This window comes from Nicotiana attenuata, chromosome 6 (genome assembly GCF_001879085.1).
Source record: "Nicotiana attenuata strain UT chromosome 6, NIATTr2, whole genome shotgun sequence".
NCBI lineage: Eukaryota > Viridiplantae > Streptophyta > Magnoliopsida > Solanales > Solanaceae > Nicotiana > Nicotiana attenuata.
Window position 1 is genome coordinate 1,705,038 of NC_031994.1, and position 18,082 is coordinate 1,723,119.

At 39.7% G+C, this 18,082-nt stretch overlaps 2 pseudogenes; both read left to right on the plus strand.

Annotated features, from left to right (window-relative positions):
• Positions 5,025-11,484, plus strand: LOC109226465 (annotated as a pseudogene).
• On the plus strand, positions 14,453-17,102 carry LOC109227571 (annotated as a pseudogene).

Here is an 18,082-nt window from a genome sequence, read left to right on the forward strand (position 1 = left end):
GGACTCAGGCTAAGTGCCTTCGCCATCGAAGTATTACAGTTCGACCTCGCTCGAACTGGGACTCAAGTTAAGTGCCTTCGCCATCAAAGTATTACAGCCCGACCTAGCTCGAACTGGGACTCAGGCTAAGTGCCTTCGCCATCAAAGTGTTACAGTCCGACCTCGCTCGAACTGGGACTCAGGCCCACCCCCCGCAACCAAATCACAAATCGATAAAGAACTGAAACGCAAGGCAAATAGCGAGAAAGAATTCTTTATTAATGGAATCAGAAATGCGGACCATCGCCGCTTACATCCGGTCCGAACCAGCCGAAAGAGAAAAAATCTACGAAGAAAACAAGGAACAAACAAACGCCCATCGAGGTAACCAAAGAAAACAAGGAACAAACAAACGCCCATCGGCGTAACCAAAGAAAACAAACCAACACAAACAACGAAACAAGAGTCTTTCTCACTCGGTGCCAATATCGCTGTCGCCATCATCACTTCCATAAGGACCATCATCATCGCCACTTGCACCACCATCGGCTTCGGGCGTCGCCATATTATATCCGCAGTTGGCTCGAGCCTCCTCGAAAGCCGCCTCAGACACGATGCCCGCCTCCAACAACTTCTTGAAAATGTCACGCTGAGCCTCGGTGTAAACCCAGAGTTCATGAGCCTGGCGAGGAACAGCAGCACGGGACGGTCCGACCAGGGCCCTCAGCCGCTGATTCTCCTCCTCCAAGGCCGCAACCCGATCTGACAAGTCTTGGGCCTCCTAATCAATCTCACCGATCCGCTCCTCGAGCCTCGCCTCTTTGAGGGCCGCAGTAGTCCTCTCCGACTCTCGCTCGGACTCATGAACACGGACCGCCGCCTCGAAGGCCGCCGCCCTCGTCAAAGCATCCCTCTCCAAGCGTTCCAAATCGGCGACCTTACCTTCCAGTGCAGCCAGCTTCACTCTCCATTCAGAGTCAACCTCCGCATCTCTGGCCTGGTTTTGCTCCATTTCCAACTGTAGTGCTCGCAACTTGCCCTGCAGATGTTCACACTCCGCGGCGACCCCTCTTCCCACCCAAGCTCCTCGTCCTTGAGGCGGATTTGCTCTTCGAGCTCACTCCTGCTGCGGAGCACCTGCGCCAGTTCACGGTCCTTCCTCTCCAACTCTTCGCCCAATGCCCGGTTGCGGGGATCATTTATTAACCATTCATGCAACTCGCGACACCTATCACGATAGCGACGGTATTTTCCCAGCATCTGCAAAAAGATCCTCGACCGGACATTGGCCCTACGAATGTTCTCTACCTCCAACATGTACGTCTGCAAAACAAGAAGAACAGTCAAACTTACGCCCACTCCGCAATAAAGGGGAAATAAACTGAATTCTTATATAACATACCCGTAAGCCTATCACAACCACCTCGTCCATCACTTCGACATCCGAAACACTCCTCAGGGACTCATTCTCAGCCTCAGAACACAGTAGACTGAATTGAGGTACCAGGCTGCCCCCTTGAGTCAACAAGTTCACGTCGGCAGGAATCTCAACGAGGCGGGCCGACCCCCCTGCGTTGACCACCGAGTGGGTAATGCCATCCTCCGAACATCCGAACGTCATCAGGGTCCAAGTCAGACTCAGACTCGTATTCATCGACCATTACACTCTTCCCCCTCTCCGCTGCTGAAGATGATAGTGGCGCACTCAAGGTCGCGACGACAGCATTAGGGGAACGACCCTCCACTACAACGAGATGTTCCGCGACATCCACAACAAGAACTCCCGATCGGGCTGCAGTAGCAGCAGAGTCCTCCTGGCCCTGGCTAACGAGAGCAGCCCCGACGATCCGCTCCCCTTCGGCGGTAGATGCTGCTGCAACACCTTTCTCTGGGTTCGCCGGGGGAGAATCCAAGTTGATCACTGTCGGAGGAGCCATCTCGAAACCAACTCTCCGCCTCTTCAACGGCCCTTCTTCCTCCCCGGTCGACGGCGAGTCAGCTTGAGGACGGACGACGCCAGATGGACCCTCATCCCGAGACATAGTCTGGGTGGGAGTGGTAAAGGCCACTGACTCCACAGACGCCGCCCTCGATGAAGGACGAGCCGAGTGTGCCGCACTGATACGAGCGGATGCAGCCAGGCGACGGAACGCCAACTGAGGGGCCCTGACTCTGCGAACCCTCCCTAGTCACAACAAACAAAGCTCGAAAAGTAAGATCGATACTATTGAAAGGTCAGAAGGTAAAGACGTTATCTCAGCTGTAAGGGGCCTGCGTCCGAATCTCCGATGAAACGTTGCCCACGTACGAACTCCCGCTGTATGAGGAAGGATGGCCTCGACCCATTCCCGAATCCCCTCTAAAGGAGGCGGTGGCGCCTTCTCGGCTGCAGAACATCGAGATAGATCAGTATATGCAACGCAAGATATAGGAAGAGGCCGAAACAGACTCTGTTAGCCAAGGACGAAGGCTTACGGGAAAAATTCCATACTACCGGAAACCCAATCGGGTCCTCCACAAGATGCTCTATCCGCACATAGAAAAAATAATCAAAAAAATGGCGGTTGGTCCTGTCATCCATCTTGACCACCAAACCTTTCGACCCACGAGGACGCGCGTGGATCATTGTGCCGCGAATCCTTTGAGGAGCGAATAGGCTAAGCACGTGCCTCAGAGTGACCTCACGACCGGCCAGTTCCGCGTACTTGATGAACATAAGGAAAAGTTTGTACAAATAAGGAGAAATTTGGGCAGGGCACACCTCATAATAGAGACAGAAGTCGACCACCAACATTGGAAGCGGAAGTGTGTACCCCACAAGGAAGGGATAAGCGTAGAACGAGCAGAACCCGGGACGGTGTATCTGGACCCTTTCATCCTTTGTGACCGGTACCATCTCGATGTAACTGGGAATGCCCCATCGCGCCCTCAACTCCTTTATTCCGACCTCCCCCATAAGGGGTTTAATATCCACATGCTCTATGCCCCCATCGGCGCTGAAGTCTTCCACCACCTTCCCCGAGCGGAACAAAATTTCCTCTACTGAAGGGACCTCTTCGCTTTCCATCAAGTCTGAATCCCCGTCCGCCGGAGCGTGATCCCCAGTCGCCGGCGGGATAGCCGGAAGATTAACGTGAGAGGAAGTTCCCGCCATCGTTAACCCAGAGGAAGAGGGAGGAAATCTGTTGGAGATTAGAAGAGTGCTGTGAGAGAAGAGGCAAAGAAAAAGATTAAAATTGACCAAAGGAGAGATATCCAGAAAATCCTCTCGAAGACAAGCGAAGAAATGTGAGAGACAAATGACAAGGCTCATCCAATTTATAGGACACGAATTCTCTGAGCACGAAAACCGACGGTCGCCACTAGGATCTGACCAGGCGTGAAACGATTCAGCTTCTCGGGAACGTGCGCTATTATAACTACTTACACGAAGTGCTGCTCCATTTGTCAACCGTCACTTCACCTTCGATACCGTCGCAACGGTACGAGGGTATCAGAGAGATCCCTCCGGGCCGTTCCGAAAACTCACAACATGAAATAAGGAATAATATGCACATCGGACTCTCAATATGATTACGTCACAAACATGATCCGTCCATCGAGATCGGTAGGATACGACCCCGACAAATGGAGGGACTAACTGTATTTGTCAAAATCTGACCACTCGGCCACGACGGTAATTGTATGGGGTCGAATTCGACTAATCACGTCCCCAAGTAAGCACGACCAACCGTATACACACAAGTCCGGCTGAAGGGGGCGACTCAAGAATTGTACTAAGGACGACCTCGCAACGACGTCGGTCCCTCTATAGTATTTATTTTATCTTTATCTTTATGGTAGTTGAAACAGAGCCCCTCCGCTATATAAGGGGGGCTTCTCCATCAAAGAGAGGGGCCCGAAGGGAGAAAGAAAGGGAGATTCTTCATTTTCAACTATTCTCAAAGAAGAGAACAAAACTGTAATTTCGTGGACCCTCCAAGGGGAGACGGGATAAACTTCGATGATGAATAAAATCTCCCAATTATTATTTCTACGAAGTCTTCCGTTTTACTCTTCTGTCTTTCGATCTGGTATCAATTATGATTGACTATGATTTATCCCTCCTTGTAAATTGATTGATTTACTTAAAAATCGTTCGATAATAAGTCAAACACCATTCTGTGAAGTCAACTCTTTCTTTCATTGCGTAAAATTTAGTTGGTGAACTGATTGCATACACTATTTCAACCAATCTGAGTTATGTCATCTTTCTTTGATATATTAATCTTCAATCCACATCAAAACTAATTAATGTGAAGATTCTGTATAAGCAACATGGTTTATGATATATTAACACAAATGTCCTTAATTGAAGTAGTCATTGTATTCCAATAAAGTCAACTCTTTTGTTCTTTATAGAGAATTTTTACTTGGTAATTTGTTAGCATACACCATTTGCAGCCCTTTCGAGCTATGTGATTTTTCTCTGTCTTCTCATACCCTTTTTCTTGGTTACAATACTGTATCGTTTGTGCTTCGTTCATTTGTTGATTGTTATCATATTTATTGTTTTTTGTATACTTTTCTCCTAGTATTGTTCCAGTACATTCTTGCTTTTGCAGTGACTTGCTACCTTTTAGAACTTCTGTTTTCCTTGTCTGTCATTGAATGATTGAAAGGTTAGTTATCCTTCTTGTCACTTTATAATCTGAAAATTGTGTAAGTCATCACAAGGGGCTTGGTCTATGTTTTACTTTATAATTTGAAAATTGCTACCTCTTTCTTTCTGTTTCCTCCAATCTTCTGTGCTTGCCTGCTTGACAATGAACTCTGCATATTTCTAGGCATCACCAAGTGCACTCCAAATTATTAGGTAGGCATCATTCTATCACATAGCACCTAGGTAGTGCTTCTCCATTTCAAACATAACATGATCATCTATCATTCCATTGTCTTGAAACAACGAACCTAGATATCTAAGCCCCCGTTTGGCCATAGATGCCAAATTTTTTTTTTGGCAAATACCCGTTTGTTTATACATTTATTCATATTTTGGCAAATTTCCAAATCACAAAACCCAAATCCATCAGCTCAAGAGCTGTTTTTGGCACAAAATATTACCGTTTGGTTTCTAATTTTTTTTAAAAATTACCCTAAACTTTTGTATTTTATAAAAAAAGCCCATTTTATGTTATTATGACCCAACTAATCCATATCTACCCACTTTTCCCTCATTAAACTCATGCGGCTTTGCCCTTTTCTATAAACAGAAGAAAACCTTCGCCAAAGTTGTTGTGCCAATCTGTAGCAATCCACCACAAAGACAAATTTTGAAGGTAATTTGCTAAAATTTGTTAATGTTTGTATAAATTTTCTTCAGATTTGTTTCGCTTGTTTTGTATGAATTTTCTTCAGATTTGTTTCGCTTATTCTGTATGAATTTTCTTCAGAGTTGTTGGGTATTTTTGATATTTTTTAAAACTTAAGGGTATAAATCACATTTCATGTTTTTTTCAAAAAAAACAAGTGAAATATGATTAGAAAAATTATGTCCAAACAGATTTTCATCTTCAAACCAAACTTCACCCAAATAAGATTTTTTAAAACCAAATTTGAGAGTCTATGGCCAAACGCTAGCTAAATTGTTTGTAATTTGGCACTGCAATCTCGTCTAATCTCAACTCGATTTCGCTCTTCTCATGTTGGCTAAACTTGCAGTGCATGTTTTCAATATTACTTCCACTAATCCTAAACCTTACTCTCTAAAGTACCTCGCCAAAGTTCAAGATTTTGGTTGACACCCTCGCTGGTTTCATCAACTAATACCACATCATCAGCAAATAGCATACATTATGGGATCTCATCTTGTATTGTGTTGGTTAGCTCATCCAAAATTTGGGTAAGAAGTAGGGGTTCAATGTCATTCCCGGGTGTAGAACCACTTTTATGGGAAATTCTTTTGTATTTCCTACTTCTGTTCTTACGCTAGTGACTTTCTAAGTTCAATGGATACCATATGTAGATCTTTCTTTATTTCGTGATAAATTTCCTTCAATCTTCTTAGCAGGTATATACTCTACATTGTAGATCTATCGGGCATAAATCCAGATCGATTCTGTGTCACTCTAGTTGTATTCCTAAGTCTACGCTCTATTACTATTTCTCAGAGTTTAATTGTATTGAGTTTAATGCCACTATAGTTCACACTAGTTTGAATATCACATTTATTTGTATAAACTGGAATCAGGGTACTCTTTCTCCCCTCATTGGGCATTCCATAACTTCTTAGTATAGCATTGAATAATTTGGTGAACCATCCTACTCCAACCTCTCCAAGACACTTCCTAACCTCTTTAGGGATACTATGTGGATCACAAGCTTTTTTAATTCTCATATTTTCCATGGCATACTTTACCTGTCGGCCTAATTCTACGAGTATATCTAAAGTTTCTATCGCGCATAGACGTGTGGAGGTCCTTATTGAAATTTGATCAAAATAGCTTTTCCATCTCGCTTTCACCTCGTATTAGCTTTACTGTACCGTATTAGCTTCCCTCTCACTTCTCTTGTATTCTTTAAAGCCTTTATTCGTCTTTTGCTCTTGCCAACTTCCTACAACACTCTCTTTTAGCATTATTAAATCTTTGTACCTCCTCATTCTCACTACCAGTTTCCTGTGGTCAAGGTTCTGGATCTTTAGACACACCTAACACTTTAGTTGCTACTTCTTTAATGCAACCTGAATTCTCTTCCATAGGATGCCTGCATACCCCTCTAATTGCCAAGCTTCCTTCTCCTGTAGTTTTTTTGAAACACTAACTGGTTAGCGCCCTTTAATGCCCACCACCTAAATCACTGTTGCTTGCAAGTCTTCTCCTTTTCCACCCTATGTTTGCACTTAAGCTTTAGATCTAAGACCCCTAACCTATGTTGGGTTATCATCGCTTCAATGGCCAATCAACGCGTCAGGTAGGGATCAAACCTACGACTCTATCCCCTGAGCTACAGATGCTTAGTAAACTGTTATCCATGTGAATTCAAATTAGAGTATACAGATTAAACGGGAAAAAACATGTGTGGTAACGTTGATGATCTGAAAAAGAAATAGCGCAATGTCTATAGAAAAGGTACCCACAAGTTATCAATTTCACTAGCACAGATCAATGCACTCTTCTCTCTGTTTTTGCCTCTCTTTTTGCAACATTCCTGATCATGTTAGTTATAGCACCACTGACCTCTTTCAACTTGCAGCTTTCAGGTCTCATTGGAATACAATATATATGGCTTACGCTAGTGTTGCTTCTCTTATGAGAACAATGGAATCGGTGTTGGCATCCAAGTCGCAAATAAAATCTCTAGTTTGTGACCATAGAGAAGAATTTCTTGCTCTTCAGAAAAAAGTTAGCTTATTGGAAGTATGTCTCAAGAACTTTGAGAAAAGATACAATTCTGGGAAAATGACAGATTCTGAAGAACAGATAAAGGGAGTTGCAAATGCTGTTGAACGCATAATTCAAATGCGACTAACAGAATCTGTAATAGCGAAGGATGAAATGCACAAAGAAGAGGCACATAAGAGGCTTCGCGACAGCCTAAATCAAGTTGTAGAGGAGATTGATCGTGTCCAGAAAGAGGCAACAAAGATTCAAGATAAAGTCAAACAAGCATCAAAAGAATCTTTGGTTCAAGATTCAAGTTCAAGAGAAGATATTGTGAAGGTGAAGAACAAAATGGTTGGACGTGATTATCAAAGGAAAAGCTTGCTAAACGATCTGACTAGAGAGTTCTCTAGTGAACCCAAAGTCATCCCAATCGTCGGGATGGGGGGCATCGGTAAAACAACTTTAGCAAATGAAGTTTTCCATGATGCATCTGCTCAACATCATTTTGATGTTCGTGCCTGGGCTACTGTATCTAGCCAACACAATGTAAAGGAAATCTATATAAGTCTTCTGCATTGGACAGTGGGTGAAGCATTTGACAAGGAAGATGAGGCAGATCTAGCAGACATGCTAAGAAAGAGTTTAAAGGGTAAGAGATATTTAATTGTATTGGATGACATATGGAAGAGTAAAGCATGGGATGATGTGAGACTATGCTTTCCAAGTGAAAACAATGGGAGCCGAATATTGTTGACCACCCGTGACTCTGAAGTAGCTTGTTATGCAGGCACCGAGAATCCTTCTTTGCAGATGGGTTTCATGGACCCAGATGAGAGTTGGAACCTCTTCAAAAGTACGGTACTTGAAAATGAAGCGTTGCCATCTAGATTTGAGACTATTGGGAAGAAAATTATAGACAAATGTCAAGGGTTACCACTAACTATTGTCGTGGTTGCTGGGCTTCTGTCCAAATCTGAAAGGACAATGGAAGTTTGGGAACATGTTGCTGAAGATGTCAAGTCATTTGCCACAAATGATCCTGATGAACAATGTTTACGTGTGCTTGGGTTGAGTTACAATCACTTGAGCAGTGACCTAAAAGCATGCCTTTTGTATTTTGTAATTTTTCCAGAAGACACTGAGATTTCAATGAACAGATTGATGAGATTATGGATAGCGGAGAGGTTCCTGAAGTTGGATTAAGACTTGGAAGGAGAGGCTGAAAAGTGTTTACAAGATCTGATCGACAGATGTCTAGTTCTTGTTAGCAAGAAAAATTTGGATGGAACAAAAGTTAGATCATGTAAGGTTCATGATCTAATATATGAGTTATGCTTGAGAGAAGCTGAAAGAAAAAACATTTTTATCATGAATGATATTGTATTGGATAATTGGGATTTAGAAACAGCACAAAGCAATGACATTGTATTTGATGATGAGCTAAATCCTGTTCCTCCAAAATTTCATCTTGGTAGGCATATAATGCGACCTTGTAAGCGGTCGACTGATTGTGATGAAATTGACCATGGTTCTTATAAGGTCCTTCTTACCCCTGGACATCATGATCTGATAAGGAGGAAGACAGATGAGGACGGCGACAATATCTTGAATCGAACTCGTTCAATTTTGTCTTTTCATCATACATCTTCACCTTTTACTCTCAAATCGGATCTTATTCATTTCAATTTACTCAGAATCTTGGACTTGGCACCCATGAACATTGATTTCTTCCCTCGACAGATATTATGCCTCATTTGGTTGAGATACCTAGTATTGTGCGGGGATTATGACCTACCTCCAGAAATTGGCATGTTATGGAATCTGCATACAGTCATAAATGTTATAGGGTATAAACATAGAGAAGTCACTTTTCCGGAACAAATTTGGGAACTAATGCAATTAAGGCAGCTCAGACTACATAAGTTTTATTTGTCAAATCCTCCAAGGGAATCTGATGACAAGGAGAGCTACTTGGCTTTTTCAAACATACATACTATTTCCAGCTTGTCTCCAAGTAGTTGCACAAAGGAGGTTATTGCAGGGATTCGGAATGTTAAGAAATTAGTAATCTATGGACATGGCAATGACTATAAAATCTTTCAAGAATCTAAAGTTGAGCCTTGCACTTGTTCGTAAATGGGACTCATCATAAAACTGGCGGATTTCACCAGCGACTATTCCAAGTATAGCAGCTTTTCCAGCAACACTTAAGAAGTTGAAGTTGAGCTCAACTGGTTTAAAATGCGCGGACTTGAACATCGTAGGCGAGTTGCCTAACCTTGAGGTGCTGAAGTTGATGTGGGATGCTTGTACTGGCGATGAATGGACTCCAATTGCAGGGGGATTTACTCGGTTGAAGCTTTTGCAAATTAAGAGTAATAGACTCAAATACTGGAAAGCCACGGATGAGAGTTTTCCTGTCCTTGAGCAACTCTTGATTATAAATTGTCGTAAGTTGGAAAAGATACCCATTGAGTTTGCATATATCTACACACTACGTCAAATCGTGTTACAAGGTAAATGTAACCCCGAACTCGAGGCTTCTGCTGCACGAATTCAACAAGAACAAGAAGACATCGGAAACAAACCTGTGCATGTGCGTATCCTAGAACCATATTCAGGAGAGTATAACATTACATGAACTTCTCATAGTTGCTTATGACACTTAAGCATATATTTATTAAGGTTGCGCTCGTTCAGTTCTTTTGCTTGCTTCTTCTTGATGCTTGAATAAAAAAATATTGCAGAATGGTTAATAAAACAGCTATCAAGATGTAGTTGTAAAAAAATAAGTATTTTCTTTTGTAGTGACCAAAATAATTATTGAGATTAGTAAAATAGTTCAAATATGGTCCTGAATATCCTCATTATGAGTAGTTGTAGGTGAGATGTTTTAATGTGTGAAGAGTTTAAACTTATAGGTGCAACCTTGCAAGCATGTGTTTCTTACACAAAGGGAGGCTTCACTTGTATTTTAAAATACTTAAGTTGTTTCATTTGGGTAATTTCTTAGGTGAACTTTTACACGAATTCATTGTAACGTAGTTTATGTAAAAAATATAATGTTTCATAATCCCTCCGTCCCAATTTATGTGACAATCTTTCTTTTTTAGTTAGTTCCAAAAAGAATGACAGATTTCTATATTTAGTAACCATTTAACTTTTAACTTTCCATTTTACCTTCAAGTTACAAAAGTCTTTCTTTTTCTCTAGAACTTCGTGCCTAGTCAAACATCATGCCAAACACCTGCACATAAATTGGGATTGAGGTATTATACATTTATTTTCCAGATTCACTGTTAAAAATCTTTTGGAATTAGATGAACCAAAACTGATTCCATCTCACCTGTTCTCTTATGGTTGGTCTAGATGATTGGCTTCTCAAACATATAATTGACCCTTCACGTTTCTTTCCTACAACTAATTAATTAAAAGCCTAAATTAATCTGATTCATAGGATAAGATTCCTATTTAGTTTGCAGAAATTGACTCACTCAGTTAGTTGACTTGAAGAATTATAACCATTGTCTTATGTTTTCTGCTGAGAGAATTCAAGAAATAAGTCTGCGGTGATCCAGGTGAGTAAAATGTATCATAGTCCAGAATGAACTTTCAATAATTGATTTTGACTCAACAAATTTGTTTGATAAAAAAAGCTAAATAAATTAGAAAAATGAAGCAGATCAAAATGGTGTTAGATGTTGTTATTTTGTATAGTTGTAGATGAATATTTGCTGTTGATTGAGGCCCTCCGTGCTTAAGGTTTTTTTTAATGTTGGAACTGTAGTTTCGGCTTGTATAAAGAAATGACCCAAGATATTTTACTTCTGTGTCTTCATTCAGATGATGATTCAGATGATGAATCCGAAGATGATGATGAATCAGATGAGACAGATGATGTCGATGATGCCGAAGACGAAGAAACAAATGATGACGAGTGAAGAATTGTTCAGATTTATCATGGATAGTGCAGTCTTATTTTGCTTTCATTATGTAAAACTATTTCTGGCTTGCTTGCATAATTGTTGCATAGAATGTATGTCCATATTGCTTCATTTGTAAACGTCGGAGGAACTACCAAAATTCTTAGCCCATAAAAAAAGTATCCTCATAGCTCCTTCTTTAGCGAGGAGGTTCGCCATCCTATTTTGTTTCCATAGCTATGTCTAACAACTAAATTCCCCAATTTCTGCATCAACAACCTGCATTCAGAAATAATAGGATCGTAAGGAATGTACCCATAATTAATGATTTTTATTACCTTCATGGAGTCTGTTGAGATTTCCAGTGGAATAAGGTTATTCTCCACAACAATTTTCAATCCCTGCATAATTGCTAGACGCTCAGTTACATTGTTTGTAGAATGAGGAATGCCTTTTATGAATCCTATACAGTGTTTTAAAAGGCGAGGATGTGAGGCGGGACGTTTTACGTAATACAGGGCGAGGCGAAAGCCTCGAGACATGGGTCGTAAGCCCCATCTAATCTTTACTTTTGAAATTTATGAATTGATAATATAGCACTATAATAGAAAAAAATATAAAAAGATATATTCAAAGTTCAAGAAAACTATTTTTTTTTTTGGAAAACTCATACAAAATAAAATATCTAGCATATTTTTATAAGTATAAATAATGCAATACTATTAAATTTACTATGAAATATAAATTAACTACAACATCTTAACTTTCAAGCATTTAAAATTATAATTTCTTAAGAAATATTATCAAATTGCATATTTTACCTCTTTAAAAACTCAATAAATTTATCAACAATGTAATTTAAAATATTACTCCTTCATGAGTAAATATAAAGTTATTTTTAAATAGTAAAATGATAAAAGTATGATAATTTTGAGTGACATAGAACTAAGACATAAAGATCTATCAAGTAAAATATAATTTTTGGTTATCTATTTTCAGAAGAAATATTCGAATGATATTCACCCTCTCGTGTAAATATGTATTATGGTTCGTTATTTGAGTTATTCACAATTTATATTCCTACAGATAAAAAGAGCTTTAGTAATTTATTTGTTAAAAAATATTGAGAGTCAACAGTGCTAATTAGTGAATTCAACACATGATTTGTATAAGAACGGTTAGGTGAGTCCCGAGCTTTGAGGTTAGGCGTGTTTAGGGCGCACAGTCAGGCGCTTGGGGGCGTAAGCCTCACAGAACTAAGTCCCACACATGAGTCTCAAGGCGTTTTGATAGGCCCCGCCTCGGGGCGAGTCCCAGAAAAGACTTTTAAAACATTGACCCAGAATATGAAAGTGTTCCCTTTGTAGAAGCTCAGTTACATGCTAGAAGCTGAAGTATTTGTGCCAGAATACCATTTAGTAGTAGATTCTTTCCATCAGTTAAAAGTCATGTTTTCTCTTTGACTAGGACCACAGCTGCACTCTTTTGAAAAAGATAAAGGACCATTTTTATTCAGCATTATATAATAGGGACCTAAATGAATCTGTCTTTATAGTTAAGGGACTATTTAGGTTCTTTTCTCAAGTTAAAATGATAAATTCTACAGATTATCATTTCAGCCACTCATATATCGTGGTCAAGTACTGTGTCTTTTGTGCTTTACCCATTTTTTTGTTGCTACTCATATTCGCATTTCTTCTATAAATACTTCTCGCACTATTTTCACAGCTGTATTGGTAATGATATGTCATTGAAAGGTTAGTTACCCTCAATTACTCTATCATTTGATTAAAACATTTAGAGCAAAACAACACTTGTAGTGGCTTATCAAAGTATAATTTAGCTCCTTGCACTATATGTAGTACAACTTTATATTTACGATCAGTGGTGGCAAAATGGATTAAAAAATAGTTATTCACCCAAATTTGGATAAGAATCATATTATCCACTTATAAAATGGAGAGCTAATGGATAACAAATGACTTTAACTCTTTATATTTGTAAAGACTCAAATTGGGGTTTCATCAAGTTTGGGAGACTAGAAATTCTCTCAAAAGTGATCATATTCAAGAAACCAGTATAATATGGATATACATATTATACGCCGGTTAACCCATTTTCTAATATAAAAAATATGGGTCGGATCGAATAACTTATCCGTTTTTGCATTATCCATTTTCGATCCGCTCATATCCGCCCCGCCCGTTTGCCACCCCTATTTACGATAAATCCAAACCTCATCCTAGACTGCAGTGCAACTTGTTGTGCTCCCTAAATTTGCACTTCAGCAATTAAGTTAGCCTCCCTTTTAACATTGATTAAAAAGAAAATTGTCTTCTTTTCTCATTTGTTATGCTCCCTGATGTCTTTTTTTTTTTTTAAATCTGCCATGAAGTTCTAATTTCCTTCATGCTAGATGTGAGTGGCACACTGTAAATCTTGGGAATCGATCCGTGGATCGTGGTAGTGGGTTATGTGGAACTTAGTTCGAGGGGGAGACCCATAGATCGTGGTGATGGACCATGTAGAACTTAGTTCGAGGTGGAATCCTACATTGGTAGTTGAAAAATTGAGAAGCTACATATAAGGTGTAGGGTTACTTTTAATTGTGTCAGGTCTTTTGGAAAAAATCGTGCAGGCTTGGCACAAAACAGACAATATCATACCATGTTAAGAGTATTTTTGGGATGGTTGAGCCTGACAATTTTTGTATCTGCCATGAAGTTTTAATTTCCTTCTTGATCGCTCTTATATGATAGCCATGATCAAGGCACCACTTCATCAAATTGGCAACATGATCTATAACGCTACTAGCAAAACTGATGGTTTATACAGCCACCAACTCATGACATTAGTTCTGGGATTTCCACCTCCTTTAGACATTTAATATATTTATATAAGTATCTAGCTTTTCTTCTTTTTCATTGGAAAAGTAAAATTTTAATGCTTTCAAAATTTTCCCCTAGTGTAAATTTAGAAATATGATTAAGAAAAACAACTGCTACAAAAAAGAAAAAACTTCTTCCTAAGAATTTACTCTTTTGTTTATTTCATAAGAAAAGAAAGAGACAGTTATAGTAGGTACAAAATTAAGTTCAAATATACTAGCCTAGATCAATACACTGACCTTTTCAAAATTGCAGCTTCCAGGTGAAAACAGCAGAGACACACAGGAACATATTGGATATGGCTTATGCAAGTATAGTTTCTCTTATGAGAACAATAGACCTTCTATTGACATCCGATTCACTAATGCGATCTCTAATTTGTGATCACGGAGAAGATTTTCTCGCTCTTCATGAAAAAGTTAAGAAGTATTCGTCAAGAATTATGAGAAAAGCAATTATTCTGGGGAAATGACAGATTTGGAAAAACAGATAAGTGAAGTTGCAAATGCTGTTGAACACACAATTCAACTGAGATTGACTGACGCTGTAATGACAAAAAATAAAAATAAGAAGGAAAAGGCATGTGGAAGGCTTCGTCACAGCCTCCAACAAGTAGCAGAGGACATTGATCATGTTTGGAAAGAGTCAACAAAGATTCAAGATGAAGGAAAACTAGCATCAAAGGAATCTTTGGTACAAGACTCAAGTTCAGAAAAACATACTCTGAATGTGGAGAACAATATGGTGGGACGTGATGATCAAAGGAAAAGGTTGCTGGTAGAACTAACACAATATGGTGGCTCGTCTAGTGAACTCAAAGTCATCCCGATTGTCGGGATGGGGGGCATTGGTAAAACAACTCTAGCAAGAGAAGTTTACAATGATGTATCCATTCGATTTCATTTCGATGTTCGTGCCTGGGCTACTATATCGCAACAACACAATGTAAAGGATTGTTGAGCCTTGTTCGTTCTAGAAAGGGTGATTCATTTTACATGAAAGGTGAGGCAGAGCTGGCAGACATGCTACGAAAGAGTTTAAAGGGTAAGAGATATTTAATTGTATTGGATGACATGTGGAAGAGTGAAGCATGTGATGACCTGAGACTATGCTTTCCAAGTGAAAACAAGGGGAGTCGAATATTGTTAACTACCCGTGACTCTGAAGTAGCTTGTTATGCTAGTACGGAGAATCCTTCTCTGTATATGGGTTTCATGGATCCAGACGAGAGTTGGAACCTTTTCAAAAGTACGGTATTTGAAAATGAAGCATTGCCATCTGGATTTGAGACTATTGGGAGGCAAATTGTAGACAAATGTCAAGGGTTACCACTAACTATTGTCGTGGTTGCTGGGATTCTGTCCAAATCTGAAAGGACAATGGAAGTTTGGGAGAATGTTGCAAAAGATGTCAAGTCATTTGTCAAAAATGATCCAGATGAACTATGTTTACATGTGCTTGGGTTGAGTTACAATCATTTGACCAGTGACCTAAAAGCATGCCTTTTGTATTTCGGAATTTTTCCAAAAGACAGTGAGATTTTAGTGAAGAGATTGGTGAGATTATGGATTACTGAGGGGTTCTTGAAGTTGGAAAAAGACTTGGAACCAGAGGCTGAGAAATGTTTACAAGATCTTGTCGACAGATTTCTAGTTCTCGTCAGCAGGAAAGATTTGGCTGAAACAAAAATTAAAAGATGTAAGGTTCATGATCTAATATATGAGTTGTGCTTGAGAGAGTTAGCTCAAAGCCAAAATGTTTTTGTCATGAATGACATTGTGTATGATAATAAGCCAAATCACGTTCATCCAAAATGTTGTTATCTTAGCAGCCACACAATTCAGCCCAGTAAGCGATGGGAAGACGATGTTATTGACCGTGTTTCTTATAGGGCCCTTCTTAACCCTGGTCATCATAATTTGAAAAGGGGGAAAACAGATGATGACGACAAGAATCTCTTGAAACAAACTCGTTCTATTTTCTCTTCTTTTAGTCATCTTTCAACTTTCACTCTCGAATCAAAGCTTATTCGTTTCAATTTTCTAAGAATCTTGGACTTGAGTCACGTATCTCTTAAGAATTTCCCTCCACAGATACTATCCCTCATTTGGTTGAGGTACCTAGTCTTGCGCGGGAGTTTAATCATGCCTCCAGAAATTTGCAGGTTATGGAATCTACAAACATTCATTGTTGATTCATCATCTACAATTTTTCCTGAGCAAATTTGGGAACTAATGCAATTAAGGCATCTCAAAGTATTTAGTTTTTATTTGCCAAATCCTCCAAGTGTAACCGTTGACGAAGAAGAGATGTACTTGGTTTTTTCAAACATACAAACTATTTCTGGCTTGTCTCCAAGTAGTTGCACGAAGGAGGTTATTTCAGGGATTCGGAATGTCAAAAAGTTAATAATCTATGGCAATATAGATGACTATGAAAGTTCTAAAGAATCTAGACTATTGGAAATTCTTGTCCATCTACATCAACTTGAAACATTGAGTTTATGTGTCGTAAGTTCGCACTATTCAACAGTGACCATTCCAAATGCAAAAGCTTTTCCACCAATGCTCAAGAAGTTAAAGTTGAATGGAACTGGTCTAATGTGGGAGGACTTGAACATCATAGGTGAGATGCTTACCCTTGAGGTGCTGAAGCTGATGTTAAGTGCTTGTCATAGCGAAGAATGGCAACCAGCAGAAGGGGGATTTACTCGGTTGAAGCTGTTGCTAATTGAGGGTAATCATCTCAAATACTAGAAAGCCACATATGATAATTTTCCTATTCTTGAGCGCCTCGTGATTAGAGATTGCACTGAGTTGGACGAGATACCTATTGGGTTTGCAGATATCCACTCACTATAACTAATTGAGTTGCAAGGCTGTAAGCTTGAACTCAAGGCTTCCGCTGCACGAAATCAACACGAACAAGAAGACCTTCGAAACTGTTAAAGAATGAATATAGACATAAAGAATGAATGTAGACAGGTTACTTGTACTATACATAGATAGAATAAGTATTGAGATTTGATAGCAGATTTTTAGGATTTTCCTTTTACTTCTTTCCATAGTTAGGATCCTATGTACATGTATATATATGTACCACTTCATGGAATAAGGCACCAACTTTGATTCTTCCATATCTTGTTTGTCACATGGTATCAGAGCCGGTGTTAAGTTTGAAATTCGGCCGAGAAATAAACGGTCTCACTGGAACTTGACTGGTTTTAGGAGAGTCCTTTGGTCTGGCGAAGTAACTCTCACCATCAATCCTTTTGATATACATGTTTCCAGAATCTGGTGGTCGGATTCATTGTTAGTGAATCCCACGCACCGGCAGAGGAATTCTGACATAATCTGCCTCGACGGCGCGTGAGGGTGCGTGAGAGATCGGTTGGAGACTTGGTTCACTGTTCCCAGGTCACGTCATTATTTTCAGCGTGTTTCTGGTGGTTTCTACTCGAACTGACCACGATTTGAGAAGGCTTTCTTGCTCCTAGAAGTGTTGTTCATCAACAGTCTCATCCGAAAGTCCCAGGTTACTGATTTCCATCTAAACTTTGTTTCTTCCATCTTGATTTGGTCCTTCGCAGCTACCTACCTATTTAGACATCTAGAATTTCTGAGTTTTTTTAGTGGTGGAATATACTTCATTATTCTTGGTTATATTTCCTGGTGGAGTATATTACTGGTCTGTGTGATTTGTTGGTGCATCATTGGTTCTTTGGTTTGGTCATATTTCTGGTGGAGTATATCTTTATTGGCTATCTGCTTGGAACTTAGTTAATCTCTTCTTCAATATATTTCGTGAGTTTTATTAGAATGACTATAAATAGTAAGCAAGGAGGAAATAGTGCTACAACTCCTAGTCCAGCAATCTTAGTCTCGGATGAGTATCTTGAGTTCCTTCAATATCATAAATCAATGAAGGA